The sequence below is a fragment of the Zonotrichia albicollis genome, chromosome 8 (genome assembly GCF_047830755.1).
Source record: "Zonotrichia albicollis isolate bZonAlb1 chromosome 8, bZonAlb1.hap1, whole genome shotgun sequence".
Lineage (NCBI taxonomy): Eukaryota > Metazoa > Chordata > Aves > Passeriformes > Passerellidae > Zonotrichia > Zonotrichia albicollis.
Genome location: NC_133826.1, coordinates 2690001 through 2702544, shown reverse-complemented (window position 1 = coordinate 2702544; position 12544 = coordinate 2690001).

The following is a 12544-nucleotide window of genomic DNA, read 5'->3' as shown; positions in this document are numbered from 1 at the left end:
GAGGACCAAGCGAGACCTTAAAATAAACTTGCCAATGTTTTCTTGTTGTTTTGATGTGAAACAATAAATTAGAAAGTGTTCTTTGGCTTTTACATGTCCTGGCTCATAACATGCTGCAATTAATACCCATTTTTTCTTACCCTAGGCCCCAGTTTTCAGGCAGTTACCAAGCTGCCTTGGGCACACAGGTTAAAAATGTCCCCTGCCATGGGTGTGGGATTTGACTGCACTAAGCCCAAGCCATCTCATCTTTAGGACATACTTTTACAACATTACAGCAGCTTAATCTGCCTTAAAAAAAACCTGGAATCCACCAGGCTTTGAATAGTGTTGTACATTAAAAATGGTACAGAAAGCTTGGTTGTAATTAAAAAATCTCATTTTATTGCTGACCATGTGACTGTAAATTGAGAATAAATATCCAGCTTGCAGGGGAAATCAGGGGTTTCTCTTTATGTACAAGCAATGCAGTCTCTCCACCAGGAATCTCACCTGCAGGCTGTGGAGATTCCAGGTGCCTGGGAATTCATCCCACTCTGTGCCCAAAGTGCACCACACCTGCATTTCCTATCAAGGCTTTTATTTATGATGCCCCTTCCTGCAGGCAGAGATCCTTTGCATCTCTCACTGAGACCCTTCAGGCTCCCAGAATCCAGGGAAAAATCCCAGGGAATGAACACAGAGATGCTCCAGCCCTGCACTAGGTGGCTGGGAGAAAACCATGATCCCTCCTGCAATTCCACACTGGGAAAGGCTGGGATTGCTGAGAGCTGGAGGAGTTTATGGAATTCCAGGTGCCTGTTCCTGGTGGCAGCAGTGCCTCTCTGCTCCTTGGGAGGGGAGCAAATGGCAGACTTTAAATAACAAATTTTCACTGATGCCATTTGCTATTTTTACAACGTATTTTAGAATAAATGAGAGATTAACACAGAAAAAAGTACTTAAGGTGCATGCTCAGTAACTATTTTTTCATCAGGTTTTAATGGATTCAGGGTTGAGCTCCACTAAAATCTGGATTTATTAGAAACGCTCCATGCATTTCAGTAGAGTTTTTCTCATGAATCTAGATATTTTACATTATTTCAATACAGCTGACCCTCTGTTTCATTAGAAATGCTCCAATATAACCCATGGAGCATTTCTAATGATTCTGGTTTTACAGCAAATCCAAGGGTCAGCTGTACTGAAAACAATAGTGCTAACCTCTTGGTTTATTAGAAAAATGCTTTCTGTCTCAATGGAGCATTTCTAATAAATCAGATAAATAGGGATCTCCCACAAAAATGCTCTGCTGGTGAAACAGACAAATGGGTTTGTTGTTATTGAGATTTTTTTAAAAAACAAAGATTGTTTAATGGACTTTTTTTTGTTGCTCACTGCAGTGTGATCTCCTATCCAGAGTTTGGGTCTTCACCATGGAAAGTTTAGTAAATATTCCTCAGAAACAAGCACTGCCTCAAACTGCCAAGCTTTTCACCTCAGCCATGAAGAGTTTGCAGCAAGGCCAGGTTCCAGGATGGCCCTGTGGGTGCCAGGCTGGGATTCAGGGGTTTGGCTGTGCCATGGGGTGTGCTGGGATTCTCACTGCTGCAGAGAGGGTGAGTGTCCAACATCCAGCACGGGGACCACACTGACCCACAAGCCATGTCACTGCAGCAGGGCACAGATGTTTTTAGGCCTTTAAGCTCCCTGGCTTTCCAAATGTGCTCTAATTGCATTACCAGGTCAGCACAAGGCACAGGTTGTGGGTGCAGCTGTGAGTCCCCTCCCCAGGCTGGGCCATCCCTGCTGTGAGTGCTGTACTCAGGGGGGTTTGTGCAGCTGGGGTGGCACTGGCAGCAGCTGCAGTGACAGCCGGGATGGGAATATGAATCCCAATATAACCAGTTAGATGGTGCCTGGGCCAGTTCTGACCCTCGCTGCTGGGCCAAAGGCAGCACTGTGGTGCTTTACCCCAGAGATACCTTGGCTGCTGGAGATTGCAGCGGGGCACTGGTGCAAGTCCAGGCTTGTCAGGACTCCGTTTACCTCAGGAGAGAGAGCTCCTGGCGATGGTGGAGAGAAGGAAGGGAGGATTCTGCTGGAGGGTTATATCCAGATGTTTATTCCATGGTTACAGAGGTCTGAACCGGGGCAACCGCTCCAACAGAATGGAGGCCGCATGGTCTCATTAACCTTTAAAGCTCAGGGCAGGGGAAGGGGAGGGGACAGGTGAGCCACCAACCAGGTGAAGGGGCAGGGTCTCAAGGGACTGGGGACACCTATCCAATGTCCCCCAGGCCTGAGGGACCAACCACACGACGCCTTGCTGGTATGTTAGCCTGATTGACAGGGCACACTCAGCAAGGGGCGAGGGGGAAGGGAGAAGGGATAGGCACACCTGGGAAGGGACCCGGAAGTTTAAAACAGGACATTGCAACACACCGCAACAAGCCTGGATGGGAAGCTTCTCCAGCAGGGTTCCCTCTCACCAAGAGAAGATCCTGCATGTGGAGCCCTCAGGAGCTGAATCCTGGGCATGTTCTTGTGAGCTCATACTGATCCAGTCCAGGAAGGGTAAATGCCAATGCTGTGAAATGCAAAAAAAAAAAAAAAAAAGAAAGCCTTGGTAAGCTGAGACAAAGCTTTCTGTTCAAGAGGAAAGGCCAATGAGATAATTTCAGTGACTCAAGATTTGGTTAGAATGTTCTGTATTTATGGAGCATTTTGTGCTGTCCCCTGTGGTGCAAATGCCCCCCAGTTCCTGCAAGTGCATTCCCTGCTCTCTCTGTGTGAGTCCTCGGCTGCAGGCCAGGGAATCTCAGCTGGAACAGGGTTCCCATCCTCTTCCCCACACTCCCAACAACTTCAGGGAATCTGCTGACCACTTTCTGTGAAAACCTGGAAATAAAACATGCTGCAGTGCTGACAAATCCACAAACCCAGAGACTCCACTTTTAAAATGATTGGTGTGTCTGAGCGCTCTCTTATTTTTTCTTACCGAGTTGGATGATTTTGCCCAGCACTGAAAACAGAGAAATACAGAAAGGAGTCAAGCAAAAGGATTTTACTGTGGGGTGCTGCTTGTCTGTCCTTGTGCCTGGAGTAGAGGACTGTGGGGAGATGCTGAACCTGCCTGCTCTGAGCCCTTGCTGAGGAGCAGGAGTGTGTGAGCACCACTGATCCCCCAGAATCAGCTCACATTTCTGATTTCTGATTCCCCGGAATCAGCTCACATTTCTGATTTCTGATTCCCCCAGAATCAGCTCACATTTCTGATTTCTGATTCTCCCAGAATCAGCTCACATTTCTGATTTCTGATTCTCCAGAATCAGATCACATTTCTGATTTCTGATTCCCCAGAATCAGGTCACATTTCTGATTTCTGGTTCCCCCAGAGCCAGATTTCTCCTTGCACAAGTTCATCCTGCAGAATCCACATCCTCCAAATGCCAGACAAGTCCTTCAGCCCAAAGCTGCAGGGCAGGGCAGGAGCTGCTTGTCCAGGGGGATTTCAGCAGCCCCACAATGGGGTTTGAGGCTGTTCCTGCCCCAGAGGCAATGGGGGATTTTAACAGCCCCACAAAGGGGTGTGAGGCTGTTCCTGCCCCAGAGTCCAGGGGGATTTCAGCAGCCCCACAATGGGGTTTGAGGCTGTTCCTGCCCCAGAGTCCAGGGGGATTTCAGCAGCCCCACAATGGGGTTTGAGGCTGCTCCTGCCCCAGGGGCAATAGGGGATTTTAGCAGCCCCACAATGGGGTGTGAGGCTGCTCCTGCCCCAGAGGAAATGGGGGATTTCAGCAGCCCCACAATGGGGTGTGAGGCTGCTCCTGCCCCAGGGGCAATGGGGGATTTCAGCAGCCCCACAATGGGGTTTGAGGCTGTTCCTGCCCCAGGGGCCCCAGCAGCAGCAGCACCAGGCAAACCCCCCTGGCTCTCGGAGGAGCCTCAGCAGTTCATCATGTCAAGCCTGGCTGCTGAGTGCTGTGTCTGGGGCCTCTGGCTGTCAGAGGCAGGATTTCATCTCAGCCTCCCTAAGGCCATATAGAAAGCCTAAAATGTTCATTTATGTTTCTTATTGTCTGGCCAAATCTGTGTGTGCTTAGAAAATATCGGGAAGTTTAAAGGCTGATCCCTGATTATCACAGGTTGGAAATGTACTCGGTATTTTAGCAGAATTTAAATACATTTATTGTTACAAGCAGCAGTGCTTTTGTCAACTCTTACTTCTCCTACATAAAGTGTTTGTGTATGAAATGTTTCCTTCTGTGGTGTTACTTCCCGAGATCAATCTCTCCCATTATATATTTGCAAAGCAGCTCCATTAAGGATAAATATCACTGTAGTGATATCACCCAGAGATATCTGTAAACACTTCCTATGTAGGGCACGAGTATTTATGGATGTGGGAATTTGTATCTTGGCTGATCAGAATTTCCATGTTTGTGCACAGAGCAGTATTCCTGGAATAATCATGTGTTTATACCATGTGTGGATTTATGTGCTTGATACATTCAATGTACCTGCGTAGCCATAATTTGATCTGCTGTTCAGAATTTATTTCAGCTTTCCACATGAGCTCTTTCAAACAATGCTAATTGTTTCAGAACCAAAATCATTGATGATAACTCTTTTAGGAATTGTCACGTTGTCTATAAATATTTAGCGACTGAATTGTATTTGCCAATGTATCCCTGGATTACAGATGAAAAGGGAGCATCTGCCGAAATTAAAAGTGGCCACATTTTCACTTGTAGCTTAATTAAATGCCAAAATTTATCTACATTAACAACAAAGTGGTGAAATTTATTGATCAATTCACATGATATAAGTTGACAAATGGCCCGAGCAATTTCCATAATTTTCTACACGTGTTAAAATTTGTAATGAAAAAGGAATCGTCCATTAGCGGTGCTGGGGAAGGAGAGGGGGCTGGTGATGGAGCGGTGCCCCGGGGCAGCGGGAGCAGCTCCGCGCCCTGCCCAGCCCAGCCGCGTACAGATGGGCCTTTGACAGTCCTACAGCTGTTCTCCTAATTGTCCATTAAGTGTTCTATTGATTCTCTGATTCAAAGTACATGTCTTTCAGGCCCAGCTTTCGTGTGAAGTGGCAGACACATTCCTGCCGGAATGACAGAGCTGCTTGAAACCTAAAAATGTGGGCTGCCACTTTCAATCGAGGAGGCCGCTTTCAAAGGAGAAGGCTCGCTTAAAGGGGCTTTGTGAGAGCGCCTCGCGTTTGAGTTTCTAAACTTTGAGCGTCAATCAATTAAAGCAGCGGCAGCACGGAAATGTGGAATTCCTCGTTAAGCTCCCGATGCTAAAGAGCTGCCCGAGTTTGCCGCTCGCCGCGATCAGGATTAGATCTTGTTTGGCTGGATGCAGATTCTGCGCTCACACCCCTCTGACACGTGTAATGATATTCTCATTTGACTTGCAAGTTCACTTTTAGCATTTTTTTAAAGCAAGATCATCTGCAATTCCAGCTCGTGCCAGTCAGGAGCCTGTTTAAAATCATCTTCCTGTAATCTGAAGAGTGAAAGATAAGATGCATATCTGTTGCAAGGACCATAAATCTTCAAAGAAACAAATAGCCACAGATAAAACTGTAAAAGTTATTTAGTTCTCTTCTGAAAGAGGTTTATTAATCTAAAATTTCCAGTCCATTGTGTCACGATTTGGTTATGGCACTGTATCTCATTTCGTGCAATTGTGTAGCAAGCAAAGAGCTGAGAGCCTCACAGCTGAAACTTGCTCAGTTGTATTCAGATGTATCACCAGAGGCAGGGAAAAAATGGAAATATAAAAAAATAACTTGAACATAGACCTGGACTGGGAGAATTTTTGTTTTCCATATTGCCTCTCATTTTACTGTGATGTTTATGAAGTGAGTTTAACACTAAATTGAAACTGAATTTTAAATTCTTGTTTGTTGTTTTTAAAGCGTAATTCCTGGTAGGCAGGACACAAACAAATAAATAGTGTTTATGGACTCAGTATTTGGGGACCATCCTCGGGGGCTGTGCACAACATGAGCTTTCCCCATATGCCACCAGCACTATTTGCCTTTGTATTTTCATTTTTAAAAATCCCCATCACTTAAAAGCAACCTGAAACTGGTTTTGATAGAGCTTAAAATAAGGAGAATTATTTCTCATAGAGAAATATTTTTATCCTCTATAGGTAATGAAAAACCACTGTGCTGTGAATGTTTAATACCTGCTTATTCTTTGATCACCCCTCCCTGCCCACATTGGTGTTTGCTCCCAGTTCCCCCTGGTTTGTGTCTGAAAACTCCACCAGCCCCTCTTGGAGGGGATTCTGAGCCCAATTCACCAGCGTGGGGCTGAGAGAGGACTTGCACCCATCAATCAAATTAGTTACAGCCTTTTAATTTAAACAGGATTGCTGATTTGAGCAGAATTAGATTTTTTTTTTTTTTTAACCTGAACCTATTTGTCTTTGGGAATCAAATTTACAAGCAAAGGCAATGTTTAAGCTGAGAAGTGAAAACTCAGATGGGGATTCCAGGAACATGAACAAAATTTCCTTTCATACATTGAAGGCAAACAAAGGAAAGAAAGGGAGAAAAGAAAGGAAATAAAAGGAAAAAAAAATAAAAAGAAATGGTATGTAAGAGGAGGCATTTGACATTTTATAGTCAGAGTTTCTTTCTCTATTCCATAAAAAAGAATATGTGTCAAAGTAAAGAAATAGTGGAGGAAGCTGTAGAAAATGGTAACTTCTCATTTTAGGAGTAAGTTTGGGGTTTGAGGATGGACAAACCCACCAAGGGGACAGCAACCATCCTTTTGATTTCACCATCCAGAGAGGAAACTGAGGAGTCTCTGTGATCTAATAAACCAGATATAGATACCTGCAAAACATTCTGTAAATCTCCTTCATCCCAGCGCTTTCAATTACACCATCAGCCAGTTTTTAAAAAAGATTTTTAGAAGCTTTCAACTGTGGACTTTTGTCTTGTTGAATGAACTTCAGCTACACTAAATTTTAAGTAAATTTGTGATGACTGAGCAATATACATTGGCTGAGCTAGAATCCAATAACCCACAGGACAAATTAATTTTCAACAAAAAGGGCAGAAACCTCAAGTGCCATGAGTATATGGAATCTCAGTCTATCTCTCTGGAGCCATTTTTGCAAATCACTACAGCTATTCATAATCTAAATCAGTCTCCTTTAGCAGCAGAAAGATCTTTTTTCATGACAAAACAGAAGATGACATTCATTAGTGCCTAACTTGCATAAGCTACCTTAAATTTATTGGTGCTCTTATACTTATCTGGGTAAGAATTCCTTTGTCTACAGCTATAGGAAAATTCCGGACGTACTACTTAAAAATATAAATTGTCACTTTTATCAGAACTTTTGGCAGTTTACTTTATTTTAGAAGTAAAACTGGCGGTTAAGGTTTTAAGACTTCCAATGGGCGTTGTTTCAATCACGGTTAATCTGCACCCAGGATAGCAATGCTCAGGGAAGGGAGCCCTTGTGCAGAAATCTGCAGAGCTGGGGCTGCCTGGAGCACCAGGTGCTGACTTGGCCCTGGATTTGAGCAGAACTTATGGCACTGCAAAAGAATCCTGCGAGCATTTTGTGGATTCAGGGTGGAAAAGCCAAACCCTCAGCTCACTTTGGGGGAGTGGAGCTTGCTGGGCAGTGTCTCCTTCCTCTCCTGTGATAGATGATCATTTCCTACATGGAAGGTGGCAGAATTCCAGACTGGTTTGTGTTGGGACCTTCCTCTAGCTCAGGTTGCTCCAAACCCTGTCCAGCACGGCTTTGATGTTCTAGCAGGCCAAATCAATCCTCCTGCAAATATCCCACATCCCCCAGGAGCTGCAGAGCCTGGTTATGGTGAAAATGCACATTCCTGCCAGTATATAGGAAATAAAATAGAAATGGATTTGCTTTAATGTGATGCAAGTGAATACTGGTCTTCATCCACCTGTTTTATAAACTCCATTTCCTGTCTCGGGTACAGACTGTTAATTCTTAAATGCCTTTAGCTTGATGTCTCCTGCTTGGGATCCAACTGCAGGAAGCATTGTGACCTAAAGATTGACATACATGTCATTTGTGCAACTGTGCTTTATTTCTTTGTGCAGGAAAAAAAGTGGAACAAGCATCTGTGGCAGCTTTTGTTACAGCCTGGGTAAAGCTAAATGATCACAGAGTCGCTCTTGCCTCAAAACACACGAGCATGATTTCAATTATAATTTCTTTTATAGGGTGAGAGTGGACAGGGCTGTTGGAATGACAAATGAGAGAGATAAAATAATGAGGATGGTGCTGGCTCTGCCTGCTCTCTGTTTGGGGGTGGGATGGCTTCTCGTGGTGGGTCCCACACGAACAGAAGGGGGAATCTGCAGCAGGAATTTAGGCTCAGGGAGGTGAAGAGGTGATGAATTTAGAGCAGGAATTAAGGGAAGGTGAAGAGAAGATTAATTTAGAGTAGGTATTTAGGCTCAGGGAGGTGAAGAGGTGATCTCTGCTACAACTGCTGTTATAAAGCCTTAAAGAGAACATGTTGATCTGCTCAGTTTTTCTAAATGTTTTCTAGATTCTGTTTCTCCTTCTCAATTTCCACCCTGCAAGGTAACCACTGAGCTGCTCCCAGCCCGAGGCAACAGAAGAAGCAGCTCCCACCGTGCTGCAGGAGCTGCTCTCGTTCTTATTTCTACCGAGGAGTTTTGGTCCTAGCAAAGGGACAGGTAAACGAGGCTGATGCTTAGCCACAGAAAAACAAATCAGAATTATCATTATCTGCATGTATTCAGATGCTGAGGAAATCAGGCTGAAAGAATAAAATAAAATGACCTACCAAAGCCTCCTCTCAGGAATACAATATCTCCTGCATTCATTCCTCAAGCACAGCTCTTGTCTCAGCTGGAGCGAGAGCAATCAGACCCAGGGCTGGAAAACGCGACCGAGCCCTTGCGATGTAGCTGGGAAAAATCTTTTGAATGGCTTTGCACATTTTTCCCCCCAAAATCTGAGTAAAAGTTCAGGTGAGCTCCTATTTTGGGGCATCTATCTTTGGAGGAAAGGCAGCTGTGTAATTCTTGTTTTATGGCTGTTCCCTCCTGTGCTGCCTGGATGACCTTGGCCAGTCATTTCCTCGCCATAAAGTGGCAATTGGGCTGTTTACTCTCTTCCCACCGGTGCTCGGGAGCTTAATTAATACCTGCTTTGAGATCCTCAGAAGGTGCTAAAGTGTTGCTGTATACCAAAAACAATCTCTGTAGCTCTAAACATAGAGGAGGAAAGGGACTCTAAAGGATCTGCGGGTTTGGAAGGTGCTGTAGGAAGCAGGGATTGAGTGCCTGATGTCCCGCCCCGTGTCCTGAGGGCACAGTGTCCCTTCCCTACACAGTGCTCCCTCCCAAGCTCCAAACTCCATCAATTCCTGCCCTGCAGGCTGGTTTGGTCAGGAGACAGGGGAGCAACCCTTGGAACATCACTTTATGGGCAGGAACGTGAGTTAACTCGGAAGAGCTGGACATGGAACAGAAATCCTGGTGCTCCTGTGCACCTGGGATGAGGAATCTGCAGCTTTTTCTCCACCCAGTGATGGATGAATCATGGATGGATGGGCACCACTGGTGCCTCAGCACAGCCTCAGTGATTCCCTCACTGAAGGATGGGGGGACACTCATGGGCAGCCAAGAGAAGCTGCCAAGCAGCCCCTGACATCCAGGAGGGATTGCAGAGCACAGCAATTGTGAGAGCAAAATCAAGTTCTCAGCCTCCAGGCATTGCCAGGGATCTCAAACCAGCCTTCAAAGGAAGTTATTGCAGCGGGGTGGGAGCAGATCAAATCAGGCTGTAAATATTTGCTTATTATTGTCAGGCTTTAAACTGCAACCAAGCAATTTGTGCTTCCTTTGGAAGCTGGTGGCGAGCAGAACAAAATGGCTCAACTACAAAATTCCTATAGCTGGGTGTCCTTAAAAGGGAGCCAAAGTTCATTTCAGCCCTGCCTGGTGCTGAAGAAACCTCTGCTGTAATTTGGGAACTTCTCAGGGTGCTCCTGAGGGGAGAGCATGAAATAAGGAGGGAATTCCTCCCACCAGGCAGATTCTGGGTGTGCAGCTCAAGCTGAGGGCTCTGAAATGGAGCTGAGCTTTGTTTGAACCTCTGCTGAGTGAAACAGCCAATTCCAGCTGCTGCCATGTCCCAGCCCGGAGTGGCAGCAGTTGAAGTGCAGGTGGGATGAGATGTTCCACACAAAAATTCAGCAACTCTGAGGAATGGTGAAGTTCTTGGCATGTGAAATCAGTCATTCAAACTCATCTCTTCTTTATAAAAGTCACATACTAGTTTATAAAAGTCACATACTAAAAAAAAAAGGAAAAAAGCTCTAAGAGAAGAAGACACTCTGCAAAGTGTGGTGGCCACTGGGGATGCACAGACCCAGAGGGATGGCCCAGCATCATTGTCCCAATCCTGAGGGGACAGGAAGGAGCTGCCACTGCAAGTCCTGTGAGCACTCAGCACTGCAGCCTCCAGCGGCCAAGGTGTCCAGTGAAATTCCTGACAGGAAAACTCAAGGCTGAAGAGCTGAGAGCACAGCAGATAAGGAGCATGGAACTGTTGGATACCCAAAACTCCTGGATTTTAGCCCCCACGTGTCCTTGCCACCCCATTGCTACAGCCTCCAGACACCCCACGCTGCCCACCCACTCTCTTCTTCCACAAGGTTTAGGGAAGTGACTCAAACATTAGTTAAAAATTTAATAAAAGCATTAATAAAAAAATTAAAAATTCATCATAGCATTAATAAAAGAAAGTTGTATCATCTCCAACATTTATGTGAACCTACAACAGAGCTCAAGTGTTTCCCAAACATGAAATACTCCAAATGCTGCAGGAAAAGCAGGATTTGCCTCAGGAGGGTGCCTGGTAAACAGACACAGTTCTTGGAGTGCTCTTGGGTTCTGTCCTCTCTATTTTGGGCCTTTCCCTACCGAGGGTTTCTCTCTTTCTCTCTGCTCCAGATGCTCAATTTCTCTCCCAGTTTTTCCTAAGATTTTTCAAAGCCTTTGGCATCAAAGGCTGAGCATTAGGAATGAATTCAGTGCGAACAAACCAGCACACACCCCCAAAATCAAGCCCTGAAAATTCAGTGCCTGGGATCCTCCGTGCTGCATCTCACAGAATCACCCATGAGCAACTGTTCTGGCCTTGGCTGAATGCTGCCATCTTAAAATAAAAATAAAATTAGTGTAATAACAAATTTCCACTGGGTTCTATTCCTAAGTAGCATGGAGAAGAAAATACAAAGCCTGGAGTCAACATTAAAACGAATAAATATCAGAGAGGACTCAGATACACACAGAGAGGAAGAATTTATCAATAATTATTCTGTGTGACCCAATCTCTGTTGTCTTTGCCTATATTTATTTTATTTTTTTTTACTCTGCCACATCAGAGCACCCAGACCTTGCCACAAGGCACAAAGCAAACTCCTCCAGAGAGGTGAGCTTTTCCAAAAGGGGGAATAATTTGAATAATCCCCGTGCCTGTGACTTCACAAGCGGCAATGAGAGCTCTGATTAAACATGATACAAAAAGAGCTTGCAAGTAGCACTGTTTACTAACATTTCAATTTCTATGCCTCATTTATTAGACTTAGAATAAAAAGGTTAGAGGGGTGTTTGGGATTGTCTTTAACCTTGATGATATTTCCACTGAAGCAGCATAATGGCTCTTAATTGCTTAAGTGAAGAGAACATGTTGACATGTCCTTCTTTGTGCTTAAAGCCCTGTGCCTGAACCATTATGCTAATTCAAGCATTATATACACCAAAGTATTTATGGGACTGACACAAGTGATGTTGCAGGTAAAGGGCTGTGAAATGGTCTGTAAACAGAGAGAATTGATTCCGGGCCCAGAGCAGTGCTGTTAAAGTCACAGCCATTGAGCTGCCAGCGCACGGTTCCTGTGCACATTGTCACCCGGATCGGCCGGGTGCCTTCGGAACAGGGAACCAACCGCAGGAACCCGCATTAACCACACGGACTTCACAGCAGCTGCTTTTTTTTTATTATTCCCTTCCTTTTTGAGAATCCTCAGCTGTTGGTTAAAATATTTAGGTGCTTTAAAAAAAGGAAAAAAGGATAGAAGGATATCAGCAGTATCGCTTGTTCCGTTTGTTTCCATTGCATTTTTCCTGCTCTCCCTTTGAAGGGATCACAAAGAATATGGACATTGTGTGAATCTCTGGTCAGAAATGAATAATCCCATTAGGGGTTTTATTTGCTTATCCAACATGGGAAATGGGTGGATTATTAGGATTTTCCACCTTAGGTCTAAGGCTAAGGGTGACATTTTACATTATATTGAAATAATTTATTATCTTGCTTGGTTTTTTACTAATAATCCACAGTTTTTGGCACTGCACAGAATTTTGAATGTCCAATTTCCTTTAAACCCTGCATCTAATTTATTGTTTGCATTGCACTAATTTTAGGCAGCTAAATGAGACTGAGCAGCTCTGCCTTTATTTCTGCTTGGTTTTATTTTTGGCTCCAGAGTACTC